An 11,208-nucleotide genomic window follows, 5' to 3' on the forward strand; every position below is an offset into this window, starting at 1 on the left:
TCACCATTAAGCTCTTCAGTGGTGTAACCACTAAAGAAATATGTTGTGTCCCAGGTGACTCCTCATCCAAAATCAATGGAGGGATTACAAAACATAAACTTTTACCATACCCTGTTGACAAAATGCCAAAGGAATTTCTCCCTTCCAATATTGCATTGATAATTTCTTTCTGTTTATCTTTAAGATTGTATGGTAAATTAAGTTTGCTTTTAATTGTGTTGAAATGCTTTAGCAGAGCCATGATTGGAGAAAAGTAATGATGGACCCCTTATGTACATGTTAATTCACACTATGTGATTTCCCATTCTTTTATGAGAATAAATTATGTACATTTATATTTATGTATTCATAAAATATTTATTTAGTAATATAAAAAAAAATATACAAACGCAAATCATATTTTAAAACCATTAATTCACTGGGAAAAAGTCGTAAACTTGACTATGGGTCACGTGACGCTTAATCACAGGATCTCGCGTGAATCGCAGTGCATTGTGGGGCAGAAAAATGGCTGCTTCCAGTGTTTTTTTCCAGGCGAACAGCTACATCAACTTTTAAAGTTATTTACGTAAATTCTGATTGCAATATCAATGCTTAGGTAGGTTGAAATGTCTTCGGAATAACTATCAAATACATCAATGTTGAAAGAATGACTTAGAACTTATTTTATACTTATACCAGATTTGGACCGTGGATTTTAACCACATTTCAGATACGTCGGCTCCATAGCCCACTGCGGGCCAGCCAGATACCGACGACCAAAAACGGCCCTCAGGGGGCTATGATTCCACAGCTACCTGTCGGGGTGAGTGATATACATTTATAGTACATGAGCCTGTTTAAATTGCCTGATTTATTATATAATTCAACAAATCTTTGCAAATGTTTCTTCATACTGTAGTGTATATAAACACCTCGTTTATGCATTATTTCAGTATTTTATCTCTCTGATATGACATTGTATTGATTTTGTATATTTTGACAATAATAATGTGCAGTTTAGGTTGCTTGAGTGTATTTGACTGTTAACTCGAAATGTTTCAGTTATTCATAGAAATGTATTTTGTATCCTACGCATGATATCATCATTTTAAGGCCAACTGATATTTATTTTTAACAGTGTTTTCTATACTTCTGTATGCAGGTTTCTGTAGTATATCTTTGTTATATACACACAGATTTAGGAAATAAAAAGAACCGGATATGTGATTGGACTCTATATGTTGTCTATGTGTCCTATATCCCAGCGTTACACAAACGATGTATAAAGCAGTATAAACGATACACAATATCAGTAATAATAGTAAACAATAATTCTATCCATATCTATTTCCGACAGTCATCCTTGATTCTTAATCCTTTCTGTTGTAATTAAATCTCTGAATATTTTTAGCCGTATTGAGTGTAGAATATTATATTCACTTTTAAAATCTAGAGTTGTCAATTTTGATCTATTTTATAAAAATTCTTAATTATTGACAAAATCATAGAGATCATATTCATAACTTCAATGATAACAAATGTAAAGAAGGTTAACATGATAGCTATTATTTACAGAATGTTTAGGATATTTGAAAACTACAGTATTCTGAAAAATGTAAATGTTGCTGCAAATAATTTTGTAATGGGTGGCAATAATGAGGCGGGGTCGGGATGTTCCTATTATTGAATGTTCAGTATGTCTGTCACGTAATTTGTATTATTTATTAAATTAAACAAAATAAACTATGAGGCAACCTTATTCTTTTTTTGCAGGTTCTATTAGAAACTCGAAAAAGAAAGTTGCCCATTGCAAAAAGTGATGAAGCCATCAGAAAAAATAAAGTATCAAAGATGTTGTCACCTCCACAGACTGAATGTCCCACTTAAGGTATGGTAATATTGAGAAAGAACTTGAACACACACATTACCAGGAAACATTCCAAAGACAACATGTTAGCTCTTCCAACCTTTACTGTCTTCACAGTTGATAAAGCTAAAGGTATTTTTAGCCTTTTGAGTGGGCCACATTACTTTGTAGACATGTAGTGGTGATAGGCCTTCATTATAATGGCAATAGTGGTACCATTACTATGTCTGCAGACTAGGTCCAGGAGAGCGTGATTATTGTCTGCGAACACATTATACTAGTGGTTATGAAATTATTACAGGTCTATCACATCCAGGTACAGTACAGTTCTCGCGGAAGCTTTGGCTTTTGTGGCATCATTGTCGCATACGCATGGCTTCATTGTCGCCTCAGCATCGCATCGTTGTGGCATCAGCTTCGCGTCATTGAAAATTGAAGCTGTGTTCGCCTCTCTTATTTTGTGGCATCATCGTGGCCTCAGCTTCGCAGTCTCATGGCATCAACATGGCATCAGCTTCAAAGTATTGTGACATGCGTATGACCTCATTATTTTCACATGGAAAGGCAGTAGAGAAAAAAACACATGTACAGAAGTTCGATATGTAACCGATTTGAAATTCAAAGCGGTAAGGGGAATAAAATAATATGACCAAGAGTAAAATGACATTTTAAAAAGATATCTTGTTTAATTATTTAATGTTGCGAGTATTGGGTACCAAAAACTATGTAAAGTACATTGCAATCTGCAAGGTGACGAGCGTCATATTGACTGCAAGAAAAATCGTGATAAATTTAAATCGCACGATGCAATCGTCGTTCGGAAACAACACAATTTGCTATACGAAATGAAACTGTTCTTGTTATAAAATTACCTTATTTTCGTTCATTTTATTTGCTGGTAAGAGAACAGATTCAGATCCCTCATTTTGGTGGTATTTTTCCGTGTTTCGTTTAGTTTTAGCCGAGTCCGATCCCATGCCCGGACTACTAATACATGCCAAACACGCGAACGCCGCCTGGCGTTGTCGCCTGCCATCTTGATACAAAGTTCCAAAACAAGTCCGTACATTTCCAACTATGATTGGATGGTTGTGGTGGCGTCGGTCTGGTAAAATTTTACATCCAATTTTCAAAATTAAGTCACGATCAGTGACCTGAGCTCGATCTATACGTACTTTAAAAGTATTCTCACAAAAAAATATTTTCGAATAAAAACGAGCCACAGGCCTGGTGATGAACAATTTGAAACTCATTATACACACGGAAGTACTTCGATACTGAATATCATCGACCCCAATCTGGTTTACCTTATTTCCCAACTTGCAAAACTGATTTGTATCTCCGCCCAGTTTTTCTTTTTTCTTTTTTTGAACTGAGGTCAAATCCCAGCCGTTTGTCAAAATATACCGATGTTTTTCAGTGAATGATTGTGAAGCCTGTCACAGCACAGTGAATCGACGCCGGAGATTGGACAGTAAGACAACCCTTCAACTAGCGTCAAATATGCTTTGTTACAACATCATTGATTTGCTGAAAGTCACCTGATCGGAGCACGACCTGGGTCACATAACCATATTTGTCCGTATTATCAACGGGACTTTGCGAGAGAACCACACCCACATTTTCAACCATTTTTAGCGCGGAAGATGCCAACAAATGTCGAAAAACTCATGAATTTTATGGATTTGAATAAAATAAAGCTAGCGATTGGTAAGACTGGTTAATAATATATCCCCCGATGCTCTTCGAATTTGTTTTAATTTTATTTCAAGGCGAGAAATGGATAATTGAAGTTCCATCGATTTCAAGGCGACTGTTTCACCGCGACAACTCAACGCTGTGTTGTAGTTTCACGAGGTAAAAAAAAAAATATAATAAATAGTACATGTTTAATTATTTGATTTTACAGCCCGCAAATTACGGGACATGATCCCCATGAATTACGATAAATAAATGCTGATTGTGTTGAATAATGGACGTCGGGACCGTTTGGAGAAACCAACGGGGATCGATATTCTAAACAAATTATTGGGACACGGTCGGTAGACATTTCAAACAAATGAAATTATTAACGAAAGACGAGATTTTTCCAATTATTTACGAACATACTGTCACAACAAATATATGCAAAATTGACAAATACACAAAGAGATATTAAGTTTTATTTTAGCCTTAGAAATATTTTCTTTCACTCAGTCCATGCGTGGGACTTCTATTTAGCTTCATGGTCCTTCGGCTTGTGTTCTTTTTGGGGGAAATAACAATAATTATACAAATCGTAAACTCAACACAGTCAGGAAAAGAAACCCGGACAACCATGTCGTACTTCTGTTGAAATACATTTTGTAGCAGTGCGTCACGTCAGAATATTGTTTAAAATAAAATAGTCAGTCCCAACCAAATCTAGGTCAAAGGGTCAGATTGCGTGCATATAATTATAGATAGTTAGTTAAAACAAAAAGTATTTGAACTTTTGACGGTTGTTTAACATCTATGCACGGTTACTAAACTAGTAACCGTGATATATGAAAACCAGAAAATTGTTAGTAGTCCGAATTTTTGCACAGTCGAAAATACAGCGGAAATTCAACAAGCGGTTGCAAAAACGAGCGATTGAAACGAAAGCGGAAGCGGGCAAGAGGTTGGGCGAAATGAGTTCTGTACTTCTTTGTTTGATGAAGCGATGCTGATGCCACATTGTCGCCATAATGAGGCCACAATGAAGCGAAGCGATAACCGCCTAACTTTTTAATGTCGCGACATTGAAGCGATGCTGAAGCCATAACAATGCCATAATGATGCGATGCTGAAGCGAAGGTGAAGCTGAAGTGAAGCCAAAGCTTCCGCGAGAACTGTACTGTAGGTGTAGTAATTACTTTGTAGACATGTAGTGGTGATATGCCTTCATTATAATGGCAATAGTGGTACCATTACTAAGTCTGCAGACTAGGTCCAGGAGAGCGTGATTGTCTGCGAACACATTATACTAGTGGTTATGAAATTATTACAGGTCTATCACATCCAGGTAGGTGTAGTAATTACTTTGTAGACATGTAGTGGTGGTAGGCCTTCATTATAATAGGAATAGTGGTACCATTACTATGTCTGCAGACTAGGTCCACGAGAGCGTGATTATTGTCTGCGAACACATTATACTAGTGATTATGAAATTATTACAGGTCTATCACATCCAGGTAGGTGTAGTAATTACTTTGTAGACATGTAGTGGTGGTAGGCCTTCATTATAATGGCAATAGTAGTGCCATTACTATGTCTGCAGACTAGGTCCACGAGAGCGTGATTATTGTCTGCAAACACATTATACTAGTGGTTATGAAATTATTACAGGTCTATCATATGCAGGTAGGTGTAGTAATTACTTTGTAGACATGTAGTGATGATAGGCCTTCATTATAATAGGAATAGTGGTACCATTACTATGTCTGCAGACTAGGTCCACGAGAGCGTGATTATTGTCTGCAAACACATTATACTAGTGGTTATGAAATTATTACAGGTCTATCACATCCAGGTAGGTGTAGTAATTACTTTGTAGACATGTAGTGGTGGTAGGCCTTCATTATAATGGTAATAGTGGCACCATAACTATGTCTGCAGACTAGGTCCACGAGAGCGTGATTATTGTCTGCGAACACATTATACTAGTGGTTATGAAATTATTACAGGTCTATCACATCCAGGTAGGTGTAGTAATTACTTTGTAGACATGTAGTGGTGGTAGGCCTTCATTATAATGGCAATAGTAGTGCCATTACTATGTCTGCAGACTAGGTCCACGAGAGCGTGATTATTGTCTGCAAACACATTATAAGTTCAGTGTTCTCCCCAGGCTCAGAGGCAAGCATGGCGGTCTAATTTGCATATTTTTCAGGATTCACTCTCACAAAAACAAACATACAAGACAGTATTAAAATGTATGAGAGACTTTATGTAAATTACATAATACTTTACATAATATACCATAATTTGACAAGATCGTCATTTAATGTGAACTGTTCCATAAAACTTAGTCTAAACTAATCCTTCTGACTTTGTTGTGCTCCAAAAATTGGCTGCCTTACTGTAGTTAAACTCGTCATAGACGTGCTTTGAGCATTAACTGCACAACATTCCTAGTGGGAAAAAATGAAAAATAATAAAAAAAAAAAACAATGAGGATTGAGGTTCAAATAAATGTAAACATAACGATTGAATTGTGCCACGATCGGGAACCCAGTGCCGTATGGATAGCATTTCGTCTGAAAAACATGTTGTTTACATGTTGGTTTTGTCAGGTCAACGACAAGGAAACTCGGGAATTTCGAGGAAAAAAAACATGAGGTCACTATTCAATTAAAATTAAAACGTAACGATAGAATTATGTATACAAATCAGGATTCCATCGATCATAGCGCGTGATGATAGCAGCTGTCGTTCGCAAGACGTTGACAGACCGCCATCTTGGAAATACCTACACAGGTCAACATGTGACTGGAAGATTACAAAATTCGATTTTTTTTTTTTTGCTTGGACAAATTATAACATACGCGTACCCATTAATCTATGAAGATATCCATAAATAATCTAAAAAAAGTTGACAGTAACTAGTGATGTTTTTTTTTTCATGTCGTGTCTATACCAGCCTCGTGTCTAAGATGTTGATTGAAATCGGTGTAGGCCTACCATGTTCGGTGTTCTTACGATCGGCAAAACATACACACACTGGCATTTTATTTCTAAAATGACGAAATCTTACCTGAACAATTGACCTTAACCAGGGAAATGTCTTTTTCCACGACTCATCAAAACCAGCCTCACGCCGTTTCCGTGTTTCTACACGCTTCCGTTTCTGTGCTGTGCTAGCAGTGATTGTACGTTTTAGCCGGGCGGCATCACCTATTTTTCCTTTACATGTTTAGTCGTATAGATCTCGGTGTTTGCAACTTCAGTGACAATTTGTTCCCCATTGACAGCGTATGTACTTCACACGTGTTTAACAATGGGACTGTTTAATTTGTCCCGGCAAGTTCAAACCGCCGTGGCGTAGACGGTGATAATTTATGCAGTGCTACGTGTGAGCGGGTCAAAAGGATGTAAACAATGCATCCCATTAACATGGCGGTGAAGTTGTAAGCATGGCGGTCCGAGCCCAAGCGTGGCGGCCAGGTCGCCAAGCATGGCGATACCGCCATGCTTTGTTCTATGTGGGGAGAACACTGATACCAGTGGTTATGAAATTATTACAGGTCTATCACATCCAGGTAGGTGTAGTAATTACTTTGTAGACATGTAGTGGTGGTAGGCCTTCATTATAATGGCAATAGTGGTACCATTAGTATGTCTGCAGACTAGGTCCAGGAGAGCGTGATTATTGTCTGCGAACACATTATACTAGTGGTTATGAAATTATTACAGGTCTATTATATGCAGGTAGGTGTAGTAATTACTTTGTAGACATGTAGTGATGATAGGCCTTCATTATAATGGGAATAGTGGTGCACATGCACTTAAGCTGATTTTTTTTCATGCTTGCCGTATTATGAAGCTTGTATAGGATGTATATCGAGTGTACAAAATAGCCAACTGGAAGCCATTTTTTTAGTTCCGCTGTTGACTTTCTCGAGCGGAGCTTATCATATGAGTGATTGTCCGTCTCCGTCGTCGTCCATGTCAATGTTTTACCTTTTCGACTTCTTCTTGAAAAGTATAAGCCTGAATGCTTTGATACTTGTATATGTACCCTGGGTAGACCTCTCTTAGATTTGTTCATTTCATGATGATATCTTAAATTCTCTGATTTTGGTGAATATTTTTGTCATTTTTGGTAAAAAGTGATATTTTCGACTTCTTGTTAAAAACTGCAAGTATAATTGCTTTGATATTACTTATATAGGTACTACATGTGGATCTCTCTCAGATTTGTTCATTTTGTAATGATATCTTTAATTCTCTAATTTTGGTGAATATTTTTGTCATTTTTGGTAAAAAGTGATATTTTCGACTTCTTGTTAAAAAACGCAAGTCCAATTGCTTTGATACTACATATATAGGTACTACATGTGGACCTCTTTCAGATTTGTTCATTTTGTAATGATATCTTTAATTCTCTGATTTTGGTGAATATTTTTGTCATTTTTGGTAAAAAGTGATATTTTCGACTTCTTGTTAAAAACTGCAAGTATAATTGCTTTGATATTACTTATATAGGTACTACATGTGGATCTCTCTCAGATTTGTTCATTTTGTAATGATATCTTTAATTCTCTAATTTTGGTGAATATTTTTGTCATTTTTGGTAAAAAGTGATATTTTCGACTTCTTGTTAAAAACTGCAAGTATAATTGCTTTGATATTACGTATATAGGTACTACATGTGGATCTCTCACAGATTTGTTCATTTTGTAATGATATCTTTAATTCTCTAATTTTGGTGAATATTTTTGTCATTTTTGGTAAAAAGTGATATTTTCGACTTCTTGTTAAAAAACGCAAGTCCAATTGCTTTGATACTACATATATAGGTACTACATGTGGACCTCTTTCAGATTTGTTCATTTTGTAATGATATCTTTAATTCTCTGATTTTGGTGAATATTTTTGTCATTTTTGGTAAAAAGTGATATTTTCGACTTCTTGTTAAAAACTGCAAGTATAATTGCTTTGATATTACTTATATAGGTACTACATGTGGATCTCTCTCAGATTTGTTCATTTTGTAATGATATCTTTAATTCTCTAATTTTGGTGAATATTTTTGTCATTTTTGGTAAAAAGTGATATTTTCGACTTCTTGTTAAAAAACGCAAGTCCAATTGCTTTGATACTACATATATAGGTACTACATGTGGACCTCTTTTAGTTTTTGTTCATTTCGTGATGATATCTGTAATTCTCAAATTTTGATAAATATTGTCATTTTTGGTAAAAGTGATATTTTCAACTTCTTGTTGAAAACCACAAGTCTGATGGCTTTGATATTTTATATATATATATAGGTAACTACATGTGGGCCGCTCTCAGATTTGTTCATTTCGTGAGGATATATTCAATTCTCTAATTAGTCCCCGTTCGGACGAAGTCCGAAAACGGGGACTTATAATTCGGTCTCCGTTCGTGCGTCCGTGCCTCCGTCCGGAGTCGTATCTCAGAATCCCTTGGACCGATTCCGTTCATTCTTTGCATGTTCCTCGTACTTTATGTGGAACATGTGCACATGCAGTGGTTTAGCGACTCAATTCAAAATGGCCGATTGGCAGCCATCTTGTTTTTTGAAAATGTTGTATTTTGGACATGCTTTTTCAGTTTTCATTCAAACTTAGTACATAGATTATACATGTCCATAACGATTTATTTCACGATTGGATCAAAGATGGCCGACTGGCAGCCATCTTGTTTTTTGAAAATGTTGTATTTTGAACATGCTTTGTCAGTTTTCATTCAAATTTAGTACATAGATCATACCTGTTAGAATACATGTCCCCGACCGTTCGTGAGTTCCCAAGTCTGTCCGTCCGTCCGTCCGTCCTTGCGTCAATCTGTCGTCATATTTCAGAATCCTTGTGAACCGATTCTGTTCATTCTTTGCATGTACCTAGTACCTTATGCAGTACATATGCACATGCAGTGGTTTAGTGATTTGATTCAAAATGACCGACTGGCAGCCATCTTGTTTTTTGAAAATGTTGTATTTTGGACATGCTTTGTCAGTTGTCATTCAAACTTGGTACATAGATTAAACATGTTAGGATACATGTCCATGACGATTTATTTCGCAATTGGATCAAAGATGGTCGACTGGCAAGCATCTTGTTTTGTTTTTTTATGCGGTATCTTGGACGTGCTCTGTCAGTTTTCATTCAAATTTGGCACATACATGTACTTTATACATGTTAGGATGCATGTCCATGACAATTTGTTTCAAAATGTGGTCAAGGATGGCTGATTGACAGCCATGTGACTTTTTGGCCTTACTACTATATTTCCACAATTTATGTACCATTTTCATTCATATTTGGCACATACATCATGCATATCAGTGTGTTTCATAATCAGATCAAAGATGGCCGAATAACAGCTGTTTTTATTTTTGGCCATATTACTACTACACAAAACACGTGTTTTGATGTAAATAAACAATTCGTTGTATATGCCACTTGGAGCTCAATTTTCAAGGACACGCTCGTGACATGCCCTCCACTTTAATATGACGAGCACAAAGAGAAATTTCAAAAATTTAACAGGAACTGTGATATTTTCAATGACTTGTTTTGATAAATATTTTTGTCATTTTTTGTAAAGTGATATTTTCGACTTGTTGAAAACCTCTCGATTGCTTTGATACTATACATATTGTTCATTATCTAATGATATATTCAGTTCATTAATTGAAATGTCATTGCTAACAGCGGAGCTATCTCAACCGACAGGCTGCTTGTTCATTGACCTGATAATAGAACTATAGCATGCACTGTTTTATTTTCAATATTATTAAGTCACTTACACGAGTTCTTCCAACTTAATTTCAGGTTTGCGACAAGATTTGTCATGGATGTATTATTGAAAGAGTCGATAGCTTTACTGGTATCTTTGAAGAAAAACATAACCATCAAAGAGGCGGATCTAATGTGTGCCAATAGTGAAGTCAAATTGACATCTATGGTGTAGTAATTTTCAATGAAACTTGCTACTACTACATTGAATGAAATCTATGGTGATTCAAGTTACTGTAGAGGAAGTATTCACTGGGTTTTAATTTCAGCATATTTTATGTTGCAAGGATATTCACTAGGTTTTGAATTCACTGGATTGTGAAAGTTTACTGGGCTTTAATTTAGCACATTTAGCTGTTGGGGAAAATAAAACCCACCAAATAATTAAGCCCTATGCAGTAATAACTAATCATGTATGCAAATTGTGCCCATTGGAGGCCATTTTGTCTGTCAGCACAGTTTTTGCATGAGCATGTTGTGTACTGAATGACTTTTACTCTTATGAATATTATTATATGCATTCCAATTAGTATAAAAAATTATATAATTAACAATGGTAATATCTTTTTTTATATTTGTTGTGCAAAAACATCTTTGTTCATGGGATTCATACCAAGATTCCCCCTTCTCAATAAATTCAGATGAAATGTTGTGTTGTGATGATTCTCAGACCTGATTAGTTTGGCGTTAAAATCACAAATTTCTGAGTTCATATATAACAGATTTAAATGAAACTTAGGTCATATGTGACCTGGGTTATTTAAATGTCAACATGTAATATAATCAGATAAAGGTGGCCAACCAAGCCTTGTTGTAGACAAAATATCATGAAGGGGGACCCAACACGGAGCCAATGTCACATAAAATGGA

The 11,208-nt window shown here is 35.9% G+C and overlaps 1 long non-coding RNA gene across 1 annotated transcript; it reads left to right on the forward strand.

Annotated features, from left to right (window-relative positions):
- Positions 1 to 451: 451 nt before the first annotated feature.
- On the forward strand, positions 452 to 10,898 carry LOC146737180 (uncharacterized). Its single transcript, XR_014930983.1, has 4 exons — positions 452 to 598; positions 682 to 805; positions 1,756 to 1,870; positions 10,375 to 10,898. It is a non-coding gene; the product is annotated as an uncharacterized LOC146737180 (long non-coding RNA).
- Positions 10,899 to 11,208: the final 310 nt, after the last annotated feature.

The sequence above is a fragment of the Saccoglossus kowalevskii genome, chromosome 11 (assembly GCF_978046115.1).
Source record: "Saccoglossus kowalevskii chromosome 11, keSacKowa6.1, whole genome shotgun sequence".
Taxonomy (NCBI): domain Eukaryota; kingdom Metazoa; phylum Hemichordata; class Enteropneusta; family Harrimaniidae; genus Saccoglossus; species Saccoglossus kowalevskii.